The 21,221-nt window shown below is 45.3% G+C and overlaps 1 protein-coding gene and 1 non-coding gene across 4 annotated transcripts in view; one reads left to right on the top strand and one right to left on the bottom strand.

Annotated features, from left to right (window-relative positions):
• KLHL29 (kelch like family member 29) overlaps positions 1-21,221 on the bottom strand; it is a 326,642-nt gene that overhangs the window by 247,377 nt on the left and 58,044 nt on the right. The gene's annotated exons all lie outside the window — the stretch shown is intronic.
• Positions 9,030-9,136, top strand: LOC122442737. The gene has a single exon (XR_006269733.1). It is a non-coding gene; the product is annotated as a U6 spliceosomal RNA (small nuclear RNA).

Below are 21,221 nucleotides of genomic sequence, written 5' to 3' on the forward strand. Positions count from 1 at the left end.
GCTCAGGTCAGCAAGGAGCTGGCAGACTCGGTGTCTACTCCATCACTCACCCACGGGCAGAAACAGGGGAGTTCCCGGGGCTGCAGACGGTGAGGGCTAAGTTAACTCTGCTGGTGGGGCTGAAGGTGGTCAGAGGAGGGAGAATTCCTGGGGTACAGGAAGCTCCCTGCCAAGCCCTAATCTAGGTCCTGGAGGATAAGCACACCTAAAAGATCAACCTGAAGACATCAGAAGGACAAGCATCTTAGTTTGAGTTCCCCCCCAAAGAGGCCCTTGAAACAGCAATTTGGATGCAAGTAGGTTTTTTTTTGAGTTGATCCAAGGAATCACCACGAGGAAGTAGGGATGTGAGGTAGGAGATGGGGAAAAGTCAGTTGAGGAAGCATCAACCAGTGGGTTCTGCTGGGCAGTTGGGGCTCATTCCTGCTGGGGATGCTCCAAGAGGCTGGGGAGAACCCATCTTAAAGTTGTCCTCCCAAGAGACAAAGGAGGAAGCTGTGGTGTTTATTCATCATCTCCCACCTCTCATTGGCTGACAAGTGCTTTTTAAAAAAAAAATTAATTAATTAATTTTAATTGGAGGCTAGTTACTTTACAATATTGTGGTAGTTTTTGCCATACACCAACATGAATCAGCCACAGGTGCACATGTGTCCCCCATCCTGAACCCTCCTCCCACCTCCCTCCGCATCCCATCCCTCAGAGCTGTCCCAGTGCCCTGGCTTTGAGTGCCCTGTTTCATGCATCAAACCTGGACTGGTGATTTATTCCACATATGGTAACAGACATATTTCAATGCTATTCTCTCAAATCATCCCACCCTCACCATCTCCCACAGAGTCCAAAAGTCTGTTCTTTATATCTGTGTCTCTTTTGTTCTTTCATATATAGGGTCACTGCTACCATATTTCTAAATTCCATATATATGCATTAATATACTGTATTGGTGTTTTTCTTTCTGACTTACTTCACCCTGTATAATAGGCTCCAGTTTCATCTGCCTCGTTAGAACTGATTCAAATGCATTCTTTTTAATAGCTGAGTAATATTGACAAGTGCTTTTGAGACATCAATCCCTGAAGACTTCTAGCCTGCCCCATGAATGGGCTGGGCACCCCCACAAATAGAGAGGCAGGAAGCAAGAACTGTCAACAGGTGATCCCCAGGGTAGGGAATGTGCTGGGCACCAACAAGCTCTCTTAGGGCAAGTAAGCGGGAGTGCTCGTCAGCTCCTGAGGGCTGCGGCTGACCGCAGCCCCAGCACCTTGCCTTGGGCCCTGGGACTTCCCCTTCCTAGTGAGAGGGAGACACACATTGCTCGCCACCATAGGAGACCTTGAGTTTGCTCATCCCCACAGCCCATGCCCTGTCAAATGTGTTTGTAATGGGATCATCTGCTATCTGTCGGCTGCGCAGCAACCATGTATGAAAAATAGCATCGAGGAGCAAATTAAGTGATCTGTCTGCAAGCAGCCTGTTTAGACGAGGAAGGGCTGCCGTTGACAAATCTATTAAAATTATACATAAATTATCTAAGAGCACATAGATTCATGCTCAGAATGAGGGCATCGATTATGGGCATTTAAAATACAACCTGGATGAAATCATCTTGTCTCACTTGAATGGGGTAATAATAATTAAGAGAAGAAGGAGAAATAAATTATATCCATCACTTTCCTGATTAAAAGAAAAAAAGTTCAGAATTTTCATTTTTCAGGAGGATGATGCTTTGAAACATGAAGACGTCTGGGTGCTGCCATCTTAAAGGACAGAGGGATCCAGCGAGGCATCTGTGTGCTCAGTCACACAGTCGTGTCTGACTCGGTGTGACCCCCGTCGACTGCAGTCTGCCAGGCTCCTCTGTCCGTTGCATTTTTCAGGCAAGAATACTGGAGTGGGTTGCCGTTTCCTTCTCCAGGGGATCTTCCCAACCCAGGGATCGAACCTGTGTCTCCTGCTTTGGCAGGCAGATTCTTTACTGCTGAGTCGCCGGGGAAGATTGAGAGGGTGCTCTCCAAATGGGAAGGGGGAGGGTTAGGGGGCCTAGGTGTACTTCTCTTGGGAAGTAGAACCCAGACAAGGCTTTGAGGCAAGTGGTTTACTTGGAGAGTGAGGCCAGAAAGCTCAGGCCGGTGAGTGGGGAACTGAAACAGGTAAGTGAAGGAAGCCAACAAAAGTTGCCCGAGATAAGCACCATGCCACTGGGGGCACCTGGGCCAGTGTCCGCAGGGACCTCTGGGAGGAAGGAGAAGGACACGTCTCAGAGTTACCCCACCTGCAGTATGAGGAAGCTGGAGCTTCTGCTGCCAACTCCCAGTTCTCATCGGCTGAGAGCTCTCGTCAGCGAATTCACTCCCAAGCACTTCAGGTCTGTCCTTCGAGGCCAGCAAAGGCTCAGAGGGCAGCAGGCTAGGGAGGACTCCGGGAAAATAAGCCTCCAACATGTGCAAACATACTGTGCTGGAAACTCATAACCTCTGATTACTTGGATGGAATTCAATTTGCCACTTTCAAAAGTCTAACAAAAACAGACCCCCCCACTTTCATGTAATCACTCAATAATATTATAATCATTCTGCATGGAAATTGTATTATTTCCCTGATGGAAGCCTAGGCTTTGAACCTCTCAGGGTTTCACCCACTACATTACTTTTCAGAATATGAAGTAGCAGGTTCCAATTATGTGGAAAAAAAAAAAAAAAGTTTAAAACAGTCACAGCACAATACATAGTGTGATCCAGACAGAGAGAATATACATTCTCTAGGACAGGCAACTTGATTAGTGCCTGTGACTGTTAAACACATTTCAGGTAATATACTGATAATGGACATTAATAGTAGCAATAGTGCTGAAGTGCTGGAATATAATGATTTCTGATTATATTACTGTTTCCTTTTGTGGAACACAGTGCATATTTCCAAATGACTCTATGTTCATTAAACCACACAAAAGCCCAGCGGCAGGTCGGCAGAAAGGTGGTCAGAAGGGGCTTGCAGTTACCGGTGTCTAGGAAGTGGGGAAAGATGGTGGCCAGCGTTCTTGGCAGGGCCCAGTGAACTCAGCACCACTTTCTGTGCTCTGGATTCATTGCACGTGTCCACCTGTATGGACAGACATTAACTACTGAACAGCCAGTAAAGAAACACTCTTGTGTGCAATATAATAAGCTGATGGATGTTAGAGGAGAATTTAGAAGTTAAAACTTTTTGCTTACACCCAAATATATGATCGTCTTTCCCTTGAATCTCCCATTATCCCTCAGAAAAAAGGGTAAGTCATAATGGAAAAGAGTATAAAAATAATATGCATATATGTACAGTCATGTTGTTGTACAGCAGAAATTAACACAACATTGTAAATCAACTGTACTTAAACAAAAGGGTATTATATATTAAATTATTAAATATTCTAAATTCAATATATCCAATATACAGTTTGATGGATTCTGTATCAGTAAAAATCTCTCAGATGTACTCTCCCACCTGATTTAGTTAACACAGATGTGGTAATTATTCTTGGGATTATGACTTCATAATTTTAGTGTTTGGATGTTGTTGTAAACAAGACTTTTAAAAGTCACTTTAAACAGAAACCCAACAATGGTTAATTGCTGTAAGAGATCATGAATAGTCACCTATAAGGCAAATGAAAAAGGAAAAAGCAAACTGCCTCAACTTATGGGAACTGGGATATATGACTTGGATAAAATTTTGAAGGAAGGCATGATCCATTGATTCTAAAAGTGCTGTCTGAATATGTAGACGGAAGTGAGGCTCATGAGCTCTGGAAAACTGTCAGAGAACTTGAAAAGCTGCTCTAGGCTAGGGATAAAAAAAATACACTGGGAACAAAAGACACTTTGCAGTGGAAACTGCACCTGACAGGTTTGGAGAATGACTCATCTAATAAAAGTGGGAGAAAGTAGTATTTAAAAATTAACAGTTTACTTATTTTGTGATTTTAAAGATGTGTAACTAAAGTAATTAATTACATATTATAAGTAAACAGTTTGTTGTTTCATTTATACTGTATTCCAAAAATATCCATGTATTCGGGTCGACTAAAATTTTTTTTGGAGCCCTTTTATTTGGGAATGTGGGGAACTGTGTTACATTTGGGTGCAAAGTTAGTTTCCTGAGCACCATATGTGTACAGTTGTCCTACTGGCTAAGCCTTGGTTTACTCTACAACCCAAACCCACTTAGAGACATGAGCAGGTCTTTACTGCAACAACGCTTTCATTGGGTGGGAAATCTGAAGCCTAGAGAATTTTCTGTCCTACCACAGAATCCTTAAAGGAAGAAGTGACATGTAGAAGGAAGCTTGAAAATAAGAATATGGCTTTTTAAAAACTGAAGTTAGTTGATTTATAATATTGTGTTAGTATCAGGTGTATAATAAAATGATTCAGTAATATATATATATTTTCAGATTTTTCATTATAGGTTTTTATAAGATGCTGAATACAGTTCCCTGTGCTATACACTAAATCTTTGTTTCTTGTCTATTTGATATGTAAAAGTGTATATCTGTTCATCCTATGCTCTTAATTTATCCCTCTTCTTCCTCTCCTTTGGTAATCATAAGTTTGTTTTCTATGTCTATGAATATGTTTCTGTTTTGTAAATAACAGTATTTTTCAGATTCCACATATAAGTGATACAATAAACATTTGCCTTTCTCTGTCTGACTTACTTTACTCAGTATGAAATCTCTAGGTCTATCCATGTTGCTGCAAATGGCAAAATTTCATTCTTTTTTATGGCTGTATAGTATTCCATTGTGTGTAATGGAATATACATGTCTACACACACATATATACATATAGATCCACACTCACACACACACACACACATATATATATACACACACACACCACATCTTCTTTATCCATTCATCTGTTGATGGATACTTAGGTTGCTTCCAAGTCTTGGCTGTTGTAAATAACGCTGCTTTGAACATTGGGGTACATGCAGCTTTTTGAATTAGAGTTTTTGATTTTTCCAGATACATGCCCAGGAGTAGGATTGTTGGATCATATGTGGCTCTATTTTTAGCTTTTTAAGGAACCTCCATACTGTTTTCCATAGTGGTTGAGCCAGCTTAACATTCCCACCAACAGTGCAGGAGGAGAACATGGCTTCTTGCATGAACACGCCATGTGGCAGCTGATGGCCTAGGCTTTGCATCTGTCAGCTGGGGATAATTTGGGGCTGTGAACTCACTGGTCAGAGCCAACCTCAAGAATCCCATGGTAGCAGGTTATTTCTCCACACTGACCCCTGCCTACTCTTCTGGCGGGTATTCCTTCTGGATCCCAGACTAGTTTGCTTTTCTTCAGCCCTGCCAGAACACTGTCATTGCTTTAAAAAAATGAAGACATTTTTTATTGAAAAGTGTATGTAAACATGAAAATCCATCTCCAGTCTTCTTTCCAGATGGGAAAAGCCCTGCTGAAAAGTGCCAGGTGGGAGTGCTCTGGTCCCACCTCTGTCTGGGGAGCACTCCCTCCCCACTGGCTGGCAAACCCAGCCTCCAGCTCTTTCTCTCTGTCAGTCCTGGGCCAGGGGCTGTTACATCATCCCTCCTAATGGGAGGAGGAAAAGGAAAGGAAAGTGAAGTCGCTCAGTCGTGACCGACTCTTTGTGACCCCATGGATGGTAGCCTACCAGGCTTCTCCGTCCATGGCATTTTCCAGGCAAGAGGACCGGAGTGGGTTGCCATTTCCTTCTCCAGGGGATCTTTCTGACCCAGCGATCGAACCCGGGTCTCCCGCATTGCAGGCAGACGCTTTACAGTCTGAGCCACCAGGGAAGCCCAGATAATGGGATGAGGAGTCACTGTAATTAAAACCTAGGAAAGCAAGATCTGTGCTGGCTAATGATGTGGCTTTGGGTCCTGAGGCGTACTTTAAATTTTATAAGTCATGCAAATCCACTTTCCCCGTCCTTACCTCCAGCAAAAATAGAGGAGAAAAGGTGCATTTGCTAGTGAGGCGGGGTGTCCTAATAGGGAAGCTACATGAGGTCACTGGGGTCCATTTAGAGGTCTCAGGCAGCAAAGAGTGAATATGATTTCCCAGAAACAAGTGTTTCTCTTTCCATGGGGGCATTTCAGCCACAAAGTCGCTAAAAAATTAACAGCTCCATGAGAACGCCTATTTAGGAAGAATTAAACTGGCTACTTCGATTCCACACTCCTCAAAGCTTCAGGCGTGGAACTTTGAGAGCAGCTGCAGGGAGAGCTGGAACATACGAATTTTGAACTGAGACCCTTTGGACGCTCCAATCTGGTCCGAGAGCCCAGACCCAAAGTGGGAGGTGGGAAAAACCACAGGCTGTCTCAGGCTTGTGCACAAGCTCAGTCTCAGTCAAGGGCTGCCTCCCCATTCATCAGCGTTTTGACCTTCTGCCTCAGTCTGCTCAGCTGTATAATGGGAACACAAGCACCTACCCATAGGCCTGCTGGGAGATTAAACAAAGTATTCAAGAAAGTACTCAGAAGCCTACTGACACACAGTAGGTTCTTAATAAATGTTAGCGCTTATTGCTTGCTCTTGTCTGTCCCCCAAATTATCTTCCTGAGACCCAAATCTGGTTTCCTTTCATTGAAAACCCTTTACAGGCTGCACAAAACTATAAGTCCCTTGAACAACAGACTCTAACTTATTCATCTCTCTATCAGTAGACCTTGTCCCGTACTTGACAGATAGTAAGTGCTCAACAAATGCCTGTGGAAAAGCAAAGAAGGAAATAAAATGAATTTGGTGCTTGTGACATAGTAAATATCTCCAAGGATGAGATGAGAATGTTGGATCAAACAATGAATCAACAAATAAGATAGATACAAGTTTGGTTAGTGACTAAGTACACAGAAGGTGTGTTGAACCAATAAGTCCGTCTCATCATTTAACATCTTATAAAAAATAATTCAGCTTCCCACCTCCATCCCCTTCTGGATTCTCCTCTACCTGTCCTGCTCAGCTTCTCTGCATCCCAGCGAAAATTCTTCAGGGGTTTCCTGGGTCTCCTGTCTAGTAACTCACCGCCCATTCCTTCTTTCAGCTCACTCCTCAGCCCATCACTGCCTCTCAAGTTCTCCTGTTAAGGTCACCAACGATATGTACTTGCGTGCTGAGTCACTTCAATTGTGTCTGACTTTTTGCAAACCTGTGGGTCACGGCCTGCCAGGCTCCTCTGTCCATGGGCTTCTCCGGCAAGAATACCGGAGTGGGTTGCCATACCCTCCTGCAGAGGATCTTCCGTGACCCAGGGATGGAACCTGTGTCTCTTCTGTCTCCTGCACTGGCAGGCAGGTTCTTTCCCAGAGCCACCAGGGAAGCCTCCATCTATATAAACTACTTGTGTTGAATGCAATGGAAGGTTTCTACTTTTCATCCTGTTTGCCATCCCAGAAGATTTCCATACTGATTATCATTCCTTAAAAGTAGGGATGACAATCATGATATAAACTACTGGGATGGCACGGGCACTGGCCATGTGGATGCACTGACCAGTCAGAATAGTCTCTGGGCATCAGTGGTCAGTCTGTGTGTACAAGCTGAACACAAACCTTGCTTAAACTCTTCCTTACCGATCTCATACATTCCCCCCCATTCCCTTGGTTGCTGTTTCATTCTGTTTTGCAGGAACACTTCTCTCTCTCTCTGGCTATTAAATATCAGAGTCCCTTAAGTGTTTTCTCTAGGCTCTCTTCCTTTTTTTTTTTTTTAACTCTACTCCTTTCCCCACATGATTCATGCTCAGGGCATTTCTTACCTTCCATATGCTGATGGCTCCTAAAAACACATGATCTCAGCCCCTACTTTCCTCTACATTCCAGATCTGTCCATCTCACTGCTTATCCACCGCCTCTAATCCGATGTCTCAAAGACAACTCAAAGTGCCACACCTCTTCCTCTGACCCAAACAAGGCAAACCATCAGGGACTTCCCAAGGGCTCTGGTAGACAGAGAGAAGCCCTAACCATCGACTGTACAAACCTGACACCTAGGAGCCTCTCCCTCCATCGCCACCCCATCAACACTGCTTCTGAAGTCTTTATCTCCATCCACTTCTCTTTACCTCCATAGCCGCCTCCCTCCCGTGCAACAGTCCTCACTTGCTTTTCTCTGATGCAGCCAGAGAGACTTTTCTCAAAATGCACATCTGATCCTCTTCCTCCCCTGCTTTAAGCCTCCCCGCTCCAGGCTGTGCCTGGACTGCTGACCACTTTCCATCCTGCCTTATCCCCCTGCTCCTGGTCCTCTTGTATGCTCCTGCACACTGGCCATGTTTCAGTTTCCAGAATATTCCGTACTCCTGCCACAGGGCCATTCTGTGCACTGTTTCCTCTCTCGTCCCCTGTTAATGCTGATTCAGAGCCCAAGTCAAGTATCAACTCCCGAGGGAAGCCTGCCTTGACCTGAGGCTGTATCACACTCCTATTTATAGAGAGGGTCTCTCTCCTTTCAAGTGCCTGGGTTCATAATTATAATTTATGCTTGTAATTATAGGATTAACTCCTGTCTTCCTTGCCTAGAGTGTAAGCTCCATACAGACAGAGCCCATATCTACTTTTGTTTACCTCTGTGTTTCCAGTCTAGGATGGGCAGCTAACTGCGGTCTCTGGGCCAAATCCAGGCTGGTGCCTGTCCATCAAGTTTTACTGGAACAAAGCTACACCCATGCACTTGTGTATTGTCTGTGGTTGCTTCTGCTGCATAAGAGGTAAGTACAACAACAGAGACAACATGGCCCTCAAAGCTAAAGCATTTTTGCTGTTATTGTTTAGTTGCTAAGTTGTGTCTGACTCTTTGCAACTCCATGGACTGTAGCCAGCCAGGCTTCTCTGTCCCTGGGATTTCCCAGGCAAGAGTACTGGAGTGGGTTGCTATTTCCTTCTCCAGAGGATCTTCCTAACCCAGGGATCAAACCCACATCTCCTGAGTTTTCTTAATTGGCAGGTGGATTCTTTACCACTGAGGCACCTGGGAATCCCCCAAATATTTAATCTATAGAAAAAGCCTGTGCTCACTTTGGCAGCACATATACTAAAGCTGGAACAATACAGAGTGGATTAGCATGGCCCCTGCACAAGGATGACATACAAATACGTGAAGTGTTCCATACTTTAAAAGAAAAAGAAAAAGGCTGCCATCCCCTGCTCTAGGCTGGAGCACTAGTGTCTAACAGAAAGCAGACATTCCAAACAAATTCGCTAAGTGAAGCATAAATAGGCAAGGAATAAATGAGTTTCTAATAGATGCCTTGCTGTCTGCTGAGTGGCTCAAATGAGCCCTCTCTAGGACAGCCCTGGCCGCTGCAGGCCTGCATGAGAATACTGGGGGCTGTTATTGATGTGCCGACCCCTACTCTTCTGCCCAGGAGTGGGGATCCTTGAGTTTTCTTTGGGTTCCCAGCCAACAGGTCACCACAGGTAAGGAAGGGGTATTTGATCGGATGTTTGGTGGGGCCCCCTGCTCCTGGCTGCTTCTGAGCCAGGGGAACTCTCCCTGGCCATCCCATATCTGCCTGACCCTGTCACAAGCCTGTGACAGCCCTAAAGAAGGAAGAAGGAATTTCAGAGTGCCTCCCTGGCCCACCCTGCAACTTTAGGGACACCATGGAGACTCCATGAGAAGTCTCAAATACACAGTGGGGCCTTAGGTGGGGAAGGAACCCAGAAGCCCAAAACCCCTAACATGACAGACCCAAGGACAGACCTGGTCAGCCCTGGTTGTTCCTCTTGCCTCGTTGCCAAGGCCTCCAGGAGACTGCAGCCTCTGTCCAGAATAAAAGGTTACCTTCCCTACTCCAGCCCCCAGAGACCTGGCCATTTCTCGTTCAGAGCTCACTTTGAGTTCAGCCTTTCCTCCAACATCATCCTATACTGCTCACTGTATTTGCACGAGGGCCCTTCCTTCCTCTCTACCCTGCACCATCACAGAGCAGGGCTGCTTTACCCTCTCCCATCTCTGTCACCACCCCTCCCAGCTCCAACCCCTGGGTCAGGAACGCGCAGCATGAAGCACACAGGAGGGTCTTGCAGACACCTAGGAAAGGCGGAAGGGCCTCAGAACACCCTGGATCCCAGATGCACCACCCGCGACACCTGAGATGCTGATGGCCACCACCCAGCTCCCTCCCGCCCAGGCCTGCTTCTTCTGTGTCTTGTATGACCCAGAGTGACCGTGCCTCCTGCCTCCCACCTCCCTCCATCCAACGCTGGCTCAGCTGGGCCCTGTCAGCACATTTCAGACCAGCTGAGGTGCCTCCAGTGGCCAGCTTGGAGGTTGCTGGACTCCATGCAGGCTTCTTCTGGTGCTGCCCTCCCAGTGGGGGAAGACTCCAGAATTTTAATACTCATAAATAAGATGTAGAAAATTCCCAAAGCAGAGATAAAGCTGCATCCAGGCTGAAGCGTTAAATGTGGCAGGAACAGAAGACACAATGTGAGCATTTACACCCAAGCACAAGTAGCCAGCAACCCGCAGAGCTGGCGTGGGAGAATGTTTCCGGCTCCTCACTCGTGGGTGCTAGACGCAGGCACCACGTGGCTCTACTAGAGAAAGAGTTTCAGATTTAGTGCTCAGATGTTTTGTTAAGATCCAGCGGAAAGGGAAGGAACACTCCTGGGCGAAGCCCAGATCACTGCTCTGAGGATTCTGGAAGGCCCTCCTCCCTGAATCCTCCCGGGTCCCTGGCACAGCTCTAGGTGCACTGGGCCCCGGGTGAGGACCCTGCTGGGGGTCCAGCAGAGGTGGCTCCCCTCAGCCCTGCCGCTGCCCCACTGCATCAAGAGCCTGGAGTCTCCTCTGCCTCGACTTCCCCACTGACAAAGACAGAGAGGATGCCGGCTTGTGTCATCTCGCCGGACTCTGCTCTGAAGTGGGATCCTTTGAGGGAGGCTTGGTGGCTGTCTCAGTCAGCTGGGGTCGCCAAGATAAAATACCGCAGATAGGGAGGCTCAAACAGGAGAAATTCGTTTTCTCACTGTTCTGGAGGCTGGAAGTCCAAGGTCAAGGTGCAGCAGCTTGGGTTTCTCCTGAGGCTGCTCGTCCTCGCTTGCAGATGGCAGCCTTCTAGCTGTGAACTCAGTCTTTCCTCTGTGTGCACACACATCCCTGGTGTGTCTTTGTGAGTCTAAAGTTCCACTTTTTCTAAGGACACCGGTCAGATTGGATTAGGGTCCACCCATATGACCTCACTTAATTTTAATGGCATCTTTAAAAGCTCTGTCTTCAAATACAGACACATTCAGAGGTCTTGGGGTTAGGGCTTTGACATATCAATTTTGGGGAGACACAGTTCAGTGTATGACAGTGGCTAATAATGAGCTAAAGAACATGCTTGACTATGTCATGATAGAATTAAGGAAAATGGAATACCATTCCTCCCTGGATGCTTCACACAATGGCAAACTTATCTGCCCTCCCAGGAAGTTCTTGAGCAGAAAGATGAATACAATTCATATCCAAAAACACCTTACATTCACTGGATTTCTACTTATTTATTTGACTTTAACAAAAGCCTTCACTGAAAACAGATGAATTAAACTGGTGATGATGACAATGATGAGAATAATAGTAGATCAGCACACAATCAACCAAACCAAGCCAAGCTACATACACTTTAAAGTTAAAACAGGTTAAGTTGATAAGCTTTGTTTTAGACCTGCACTGTAACTCTGAATTACATGACATTTATAAAATATATATTTAGCTAACCCTTTTACAGAGTGCTGTAAATCAGTCATAAAAGGCCAAACTTTGTAGAAGTGGTCTAATTTTAGAGGTGAAACAAAATGCTATTACTGATTATTTAAGAGGCTAAAGGCAAACACTACCAAAAGGAGCCAGACCTGAGACGTGTCTATTTTGGAGGCATCGAAGGGAGGTCTTATTAAATTCACAGGGAGTTTTCTCCAGAGACTACAAACTGATTGTACGTGGGGGGATGGACATGAGAAAATAAATAAACGTGCCCCCACCTTCTGTTTCTACAAGTTGTCACACTCTGCATAAAAGCCTTCATTCTTTTTAAGTGTCAGAGTCTATGGAATGAGAAGTCAAGGGGGAGGCAGCCTGGCTGTTTTTTCCACAGTCTCCACTTGGCACTCAGCGTAGAGTCTGGTGGGCAGTAGGGAACCAAGAAATAGTGCTCGTATGGAATCTGAAGAGCATAATCACTGTGGATGAGATCTGGGAAAGAGGGAAGACTAGAAAAAAGCAAGAATCAAGGGACAGCAAAAATCAAGGACACTAGGAGCTGAGCCTCCTAACCATCATCAGAGATTGTGCAAATGAATTAAGTAAATCATTATTCAGTTGTCTGATACAATTAGAAAAGGGAGCAGAAAAAGCCGAACAAATAACTGCTTTAAAATGTATAGTCTGCATGTTTTCAAAAATAAACCCAGAATTTTGTAAAGAATGTTTATCAAGGTTATACAAAACATCAAGACTACATTTTAGAGGCCGATTGAAAGCCTGAGGGTTTAAAGAAAATCCATCCTACTAAGCATAAAAATAAAGTTATTTTTAAAAGTTACGACATGAAATAAAGAATACAAATACTAGCTTACTCTTTTACAAAGCTCACTGTACAATATAATCCAGTAAATCGCCACTGTGTAAATGGGAGAGGATGGGAGGGGAAGGGATGGGAGGAAGGGAGAGGAGAGTCATGCATGAGGCTAACAAGAAAGCTGCAGTCAGAGCATGAAAGGCCTGGCCGCGAGGTTAAGGATTTTGTACTTTCTCCTCTGGCAAAGGGGAGCCAAGAGATTTTAAAAGAACTGGCCCCATCAAATTTGTATTTGCAAAAGATGACTCACCGGTTAAAAGCCCCTAATGAAAAGAGTGGCCATCAGCTGAAATAAATACAAAACAATTAGGTACTGAACAGGCCCCTCAAAGCAGACATGTTCTCCTCATTTGCTGTCTTCACGGACAGTAAATAACAAGTAGGTCCCATGTTCAGGGCTTGCTGCCCCAGTTTCAAACGCTGTACAATTCCCACGACATACATCTTTTCCCCAAATGCCGTCCGAGGACATCTTCCTCCTTAAAGAGTAAATGCAGGTCGAGTAACAAGTACAGTAGATTGCCCAGGATAAGAGCAAGCCTGAATTTTCTTCATCAAAGGAAGAAAAAAACCCAAATACCAAGTCTCTCTTATTTTTTGATCTGCTTTTTCTAAATATTCATATAAGCTGACCTTTTCAAGGCATCGCCTGGAACTGAAAACATGCTGGTAATAAATTGTGTTTCTCTGGCTTAAACGAAGCGGTGTTTTGCTGCGAGTCATGAGTGGTTTCCATTCCTGGAGATGCTCAGAGAACCGGGCTGCCAGGAGCTGGCAGGGGCTCTGGTTCCAGGGCGAAAACCCCCTATGTCAGTGAGGATCAAGGATAGTGTGTGTGTGTGTGTGTAAGGCACCCCCCCTGAATTTCCCATCTTCAATCCTTCCAAAATGCTTTTCTGGGTACTGTGAGTAGAGGGTAGCCAGGTGCCATGGACACTTCTGGAAGCCTGGTGAAAAGCCCGTAGACACCTTTTCAGAATAATGCTTTTAAATACATAAAATAAATTGCATAGGATGATTCAAGAAACATGTTACATTTAAACATAGTTATCAAATGTTAAAAACAAAATGTTAATGTAGTAAATATCCTTCTCTATCAATGCATTAAATAATAAAGTCTAGAGTCATTTTTTTTTTAATTGGATTTTTTTGACTGTGCTGCACAGTACGTAGGATCTCAGTTCCCGAACCAGGGATGGACACACACCACCCGCCACCGCTGCAAAGCGTGGCATCTTAACCACTAGACCGCCAGGGAAGTCTTAAGAGTCGTGTTTAAAATACTGTAACTTCCAAGTAGTGGTGAATATAAATGATACTTCGAGACATGTGCAACAAGGAGGAAAATATCTATGATTCCTACGGATGACAGAGCCACATACTACTGTGGTTTGTCGCCTACGTTCATGAATTGAAGGGAGCGCCAGCTTTCACTGGGAAAATAAAGCCACATATTCCCCTATTCACACCACAGATGTCCTGTGCTAGACCAAGTATGAAAAACAACAAATGTGCCCTGCAATGCTCTGAGGTAGGGACACTACTTCCGAGCTTGATTTAATCTGGAGCATCTCTTAACCTTTCTGGGGACGTTAACACTTGAACTCCATGGGAGTGTTGTGCAGATTTAATAGGTTCCTTCCCTTTATTTTTGTCTGTTAAGAAAGAAGCAATTGATGCGCGAGATTAGGAGTGGGTGCACCCAAGGCCTGGACCTATACCCCCTGGAGATCTGGGCCCTGTGACCTGCTCCTGGGGCTTCCCTGGTGGCTCAAGGGTAAAGAATCTGTCTGCCAAAGCAACGGTTCCATCCTTGGGTTGGGAAGATCCCCTGGAGAAGGAAATGGCAACCAACTCCAGTATTGCGTGGGAAATCCCATGGACAGAGGAGCCTGGTGGGCTATAGTCCATGGGGTGGCGCACTCACACACGAGCCCACCCTGCCCCTGACCTCACAAGGATGTTTATGAGTCTCTGGTGGGAAAATGGGGCCACATGCTTTGCCCATCATGGAGGATGGCTGAAACCAGAAGGACTAAACTTTGAGGTCGTTATTCTGTGTTTTCAGGTGTGGCTGTTACGGTAGGAATCCTGGTTCCATGGTGACTAGTGTGGGGCTTTGAGGCTGTTTTTTGTCGATGCCCCAGTTTCCCTAGTAAATGAGCAACTCTTCTTTACAGAGTTTTGTAAAGGTGGGAGGAGAGAACATGATATTTAGAAAAGGGCCTGGCACTCAGTAAGCACGCAGTAAAAGCGAGAAACTTGATTATAATATTTATTACAGCCTTGTCTCAGGCCATGACGATGCCTTGGTTATACCAGAAGCTTCCTTCTTCATCCTCCGAGTGTCTGAAATAAAGCAAAGGCCCAGAATAGAGGGTAGGTTCTTTCCCAGAGTTCCCACATGGCAGGAAGGAAACTTTTATTTTCAATAGTATTTCTGAAAAGTCTCAGTATCGGATATGCAGTATAAGCAAACAAAATCCTAAAGCTTCAGAGATATCCTACCTCTTGACCCTGCGCTGGCCCTGGCTGAATTTTCCTGTCGTCTTATACAGCACAGACAGTTCTGGGGCAGAAGATACCGCTAGGTGGACATGAGGATAAGCCATGGGGTGGGGGGAAGTGTTTACAAGACAATTTCTAGAGACACTGGATCCTTATGTCAATAAGAGAAGGTTGTGTGCATAGATAAGAAACCTTAAATTTTTTTTCTTTTACTTATTTTTTTTTATGAAACACAGACTCCTATAAAGGGAGACCACACAGTTCTTGTTCTTTACAAGTTTACAGGCTCTCAGGGGAGACAAACCCAGACATGGAAAAGATATAAAAACACACAAAGAAACCACAGTCCCAATATAAATGGGGTGATGACACAGAAATGCTGCTCTAGTGCTCTGGGGTGGAGAAATCTTTAAAAGAAATTTTTGGGGGGCCATGCAGCCTGTGGGACCTTAGTTCCCCAACCAGGGTTTGAACCCACATGCTCAGCAGTGAAAGCACAGAGTCCTAACCACTGGATGGCCAGGGAATCCCTTGGGGTGTGGGAACTCTGTCTTCTCAGAGTCCCTCCAGTGGAGTTCACTGGTCTCATAAAATTCTACCCACCTGCAGATGGAAAGACTCCACAAGGAAGTCAGTACATGTTCAGGCTGGAGGGATAGATTTCCTTTTCTTTTACCCTGTGACCTTTCTAAAGGTGTCCGTGTCACTTTATGGTTTATAATATTAGCATTAAGGTATCATGGCACATCGACAAGTAGGAGCAAAGGGAGGGAGGTTCCTTTCCACCCGGGCTGTGATGACACCTGCTCCCAGTTGCAGAGTAGAAACATTGAGGATACAAAGTGGAGGCCCTCCAGGTGATGTCCCCTGAGCTATTGTGAACATCGGAGCCCAAAGAGGGGCCTTCAGACTGCCTTGGGAAGAGGGGTGGTGTGCAGGAGGCTCTGCACATTTGTGAGGACTTAAAAGGCATACGCAGGGTGACCCAGTCCTTGGGGCTCAGGCGCAGCCCCTGTGGGGAGAGTGGTGCAGACGGCAGAAAACAGAGAGGTGCGGCGCCCCCAGACAGAGTTTAGGGACAGCCAGGATGAGAAAGATGGTTAAAAACTCCCATTGACCAAAGCCTGTATCTCAAGCACAGCTCAAAGCCTTTTGTGTGTGTTAATACTGGAATGTTCCCCATATTAAGATGAAGAAACTGAAGCTCAGAAAGGTCAAGCCATTTGCCTAATCCCACACAGCCAACTGTGTGAAACTTGAAAAAATGTACTTGGTTAAAGCTAGGTGAAAGAATCCAGTAACAAAAGACCACATATTATATGATGCCATTCATTTGATATGTCCGGAATAAGGAAACCTATAGAGACAGAAAGTAGATTCATGGTTCCCAGGGGGCTGGAGGGAGAGGTGAATGAGGAGTGACTGCTAATGTGTATAGGTTTCTTTTCGAGGTGATGAACATATTGACCATGGTAAATACATGGATGCATGTATCTGTGAATATATTTAAAAAACATTGAATTGTACACCTTAAATGGGTGAATTGCATGGGAGGTGAATTATATCTTGATAAAGCTGTTACTTTATTTTTTTTTTAACTTAAATCTTCCCTTGTGGCTCAGATGGTAAAGAATCTGCCTGTAATGCAGGAGACCTGGGTTCAATCCCTGGGTTGGGAAGATCCCCTAGAGAAGGGAATGGCAACCCACTTCAGTATTGGTGCCTGGAGAATCCCATGGACTGAGGAACCTGGATACAAACCAAGGAATATACAATTCTGCTTTCACTGGGGTGATAACTGATCCAGAGGAAAAACTGGGAGGAATACCTGCTTTCCTTACGGTCTTCCGATATCAGAGCTGCTCTCTGACCCTCAGACCCGGTCCTGGGGCAGCCTGTCCTGATAGGCAGAGAAGGGCTTAGCTGCACAGGGACCTCATCTCCACTTCATCCTCACAGCTCAGCCACCCGGCAGCACTGTCAGGCTATTAAATATGGATTAAGAAAACTTAAGATCTGCCTGCCGAAATCTAAGCTATGGAAAAACAACTCTGACCCTTCACATGATCCTGCAGTGTGGGCACAGGGGCTGGCGTGACCCAGGAAATCGTGGGAGAATCGTGCTGTCTCACTGAGAAGCCTGATGAACGCCGAGGACAAGGCTGGCGCTTGGTTCATGATCACCTCTCTCGTGTTCTCCCCACTTGTGTTCTGAATTGCAGAATTGTTTTCCCTGGCATTTGTCACATTGAGGACATGAGCCTTTTAATTGGCGAGCGAGCAGACACGCCGCTTGAGATGTCAAGAGACTGTCTTTGTTGAGCAGCGGCTCTGTTAAGCGGAAGCCCTGAGTCGAGGGGCTGTCTCTCTGAGTCAGCTGCCAGTCTGGCCTGAGCACAGAACGGAACCAGCCAAAAGAACCAGTGATTCAGTTTATGCAGGACCTTGCCAGATAGACCCTAGGGGCTGAGCTCTGCACTGGATTGGATGCTGTGGGATTCCAGAAGCCTTTGCCCTCTATCCCTCCCCTAGAAAGCCTCTAAACAGTGTTTTATATGGCACGAGGTGAATGGGCTCATCTGAGAGGTTATGTTGTGTCTAAGGTTGACATAATGGCCTCCCTGTATGCACACCCTTTGCCCTGGAATCTTGTATTCATGGTACCCTTTCCGCCATGATCCTGAACATGGCCATGGGGTTTGGTTTGGAAAAGTACATGTGCTTTCCCACTTCCTTTCTCACTTCTCAAGAGCCACTATAAGATCACGCTGGAGGATGAGAGATCAGCCTACCCAGCCAGAGATAGGTCAGCCCAACCTAAGTCTGAGAGAGGACAGCCAAGATAACAGAGCTACCTAAGTGACCTGCAGCTGACCACAGAGGCATGAATGAACCCAGCTAAAAGCAGAGGAATGTTATTCTACAAACTAGATGAGCAACACTAGGTATTTATTGTCTTCAGTCACTGAGGTTTGGGGTGGTTTGTTGCATGGTACTGTTGGGTCACTAGGGAACTGATTCAGCCAGCCAATATAGGACAGATGGGGATAATCTAGGGTAGATGGAGATCATCAATCTCAGCACCCCCAAATTCAGAGTCTAGGGCTGGAGGCCCCCATGTGAACCATATAGACACTTGGATAAGTTGTAGACCTGCCGAAGGAAGAGAGCATGGAGAAGACATGTCATGGGGGGGCCAGTCAAGCCAGGTGTGAGCTCATGGAGAGGTGGTAGAATTTACAAACTCTGGAACCAGTCTGGCTTCAAATCCTGGTGACACCACTCCTGTGTCATCTTTGAGAAGTTAGTTAATGCATGAAACCATAGATGGGCTCAGCTGACATCCATTCAAGCTTCCTCCTGTATTTCAAAGGCAAGAATGCTAAAATGGCCTACTCCCTTGCACCTCCAGGGATTGAGATGTGTTTTCGGTTCTACCAAGCAGATGTGCTTGAATATGATCTGAGAGGGCAAGGAAATGAGGTGGAGCCATATGGTCATAGATTCTGCTGTTCTCCTGCCAGGTAGGGGTGAGGAGACCAGTCACTGGCTTTGTGGGTGTGTTGGCAAGCAGACTACCCTCGGAGCAGAGAAAACACTGAAGCAACAGCCTCAGTGACCCCTCCTGGTCCCCGGGTGGCAGTGAAGGTGGGTGTTTCCGAGGTCGCCAGTTCTCATAATGGGGTCCTGATTTCCAACCTTCCCACCTGTGGAAGTAGCAGGCCTGGTGGTCCAGTCTATAGTGTGAGTATTCCTGGAGACTGAGCCTAGATCCTGCCTTCTAATGATCCTGGAAACTCCTAATCCCCTCTGGGAACCTTCGCTTAAATAGCCAGAGAGTTTCTGTTTTCTGGTTTCTGAACTGCAGTGGATACATTTCATCTCTCTGGATCTCAGTTTCCTCATCTGTAAAGGGAGAGAGAGAGAGTTTATGCTTTGAAGGGTTGTCAAAAGAATTTGAGTAGCTAATCCATATCAGGCAATTAGAACAGTGCTGGCATATGGAAAGCATCTAAAATCTTATTACCATTAGATTTCTAGAAACTTACTGGTGTCAGGGAACCAGCATTGACAAATTATGGGGACTGTGTGACTTCTAGTTACATCTGATTTGGGGACACTTTTCTAAACCTTATGCATGTCTTGTGGACATTCCAGGGATGAAGAAGCTCTTAGTATACTGATTGCACTTGGATCTTTTCAAAGTCTTGGATATCATATACTTTTACTCTTCCTGGTGTGGGTCACTTGTCTCCATGAATTACTTTGTCAGTCACGTGGAGTAAAATTACAGGCATTTCAAGTCTCTGGTTTTATGCAGGTCACAGTCCCTTATCCCAAGTCCCTGCGACCAGATCTGCTTTGGAATTCAGAATATAAATGTCATACCTCATGATACTTCCAGGAGGTCCTGAAACAGTACCCCAGAATCAGGTATATTAGCATTTCTATAGTAAAATGTAGGGCTATTTACATTTACTGTGATAAATAAGGACTCCAAGTGGCCTCATGTCAGCTTAGGTCAGGTTTTGCTGTCAAATCCTAAAGGAAATCAGTCCTGAATATTCTCTAGAAGGACTGATGCTGAAGCTGAAACTGCAATACTTTGGCCACCTGATGTGAAGAACTGAATCATTGGAAAAGACCCTGATGCTGGGAAAGTTTGAAGGCAGGAGGAGAAGGGGATGACAGAGGATGAGATGGTTGGATGACATCACTGACTCAATGAACAGGAGTTTGAGTAAGCTCTGGGAGTTGGTGATGGACAGCGAAGCCTGGCGTTCTGCAGTCTATGGGGTGGCAAAGAGTCGGACACGACTGAGGGACTAAACTGAACTGAACTTGCTGTCAAGTGATTTCTTGTCTCCAGAGCTTTTCCTATTTCAGATTTTCAGATAAGAAAGATGGACTTTTGCATAAGGAATAATGACATGACAATGGTCTAAGTGCTGAGACTGAGGGGTGCATGGCCCGCCACAAAGGGTCAGTGGGGTCTGAGCCAAGGCAGCTGTTAGCATTCAGAAGACATGGCAGGCTGATGTGCGATTTTTTAAATATTTGCAAGGATGTTTGACTGAATGCAACAAATGCAGGCACCTCCCAAGTAATGATTCCAGAAAAGCTATTTTCTCTTTTCAAACATTTAAAAGAACAGGAAGACAAGACACCAAAGGAAGACACATCTGGGGGAGCAGAGGGCAGTGTCATCACTTTGGGAAAAAGATGAAGAGTGTAGCAGAATACTGGAGGAAGTCACATGCTTTGAACTAGCAGTCCCCAGTGTTCAGAAACCAATTAGGTGGCAGGAATTTCATTCTGAGGTTTATTTATTTTTTAACTGCTTATTTTATATTGGAGTATAGTTGACTTTTGAATTGTGGTGTTGGAGAAGACTCTTGAGAATCCCTTGGACTGCAAGGAGATCCAACCACTCCATCCTAAAGGAGATCAGTCCTGGGTGTTCATTGGAAGGACTCATGCTGAAGCTGAAACTCCAATACTTTGGCCACCTCATGCGAAGAGTTGACTCATTGGAAAAGACCCTGATGCTGGGAAGGATTGGGGGCAGGAGGAGAAGGGGATGACAGAGGATGAGATGGCTGGATGGCATCACCGACTCAATGGACATGAGTTTGAGTAAACTCCGGTAGTTGGTGATGGAGAGGGAAGCCTGGTGTGTTGCGATTCATGAGGTCGCAAAGAGTCGGACACGACTGAGTGACTGAACTGAACTGAACTGAACTGGTAGTTGATTAACAATGTTGTGTTAGTTTCAGATGCACAGCAAAGTGATTCAGCTATCCATACACATGTATCTATTCTTTTTCAAATTCTTTCCCCATTTAGGTTGCTTGTAATGTTGAGCAGAGTTCCCTGTGCTATACAGTCAATCCTTGTTGGTTATCCACTCTAAATATAGTATTGTGTACATGTCAATCTCAAACACCCTAACTATCCCTCCCCATTCCCTTCTGGTAACCATGAGTTTGTTCTCTAAGTCTGTGAGTCTGTTTTGTAAATAACTTCATTTGGATAATTTTTTTAGATTTTGCATATTAGCTATACATACAACATTTGACTTTCTTGGCCTGACTTATTTCACTCAGTATGACACTATCTAGGTC

This window comes from Cervus canadensis, chromosome 5 (assembly GCF_019320065.1).
Source record: "Cervus canadensis isolate Bull #8, Minnesota chromosome 5, ASM1932006v1, whole genome shotgun sequence".
Classification (NCBI taxonomy): domain Eukaryota; kingdom Metazoa; phylum Chordata; class Mammalia; order Artiodactyla; family Cervidae; genus Cervus; species Cervus canadensis.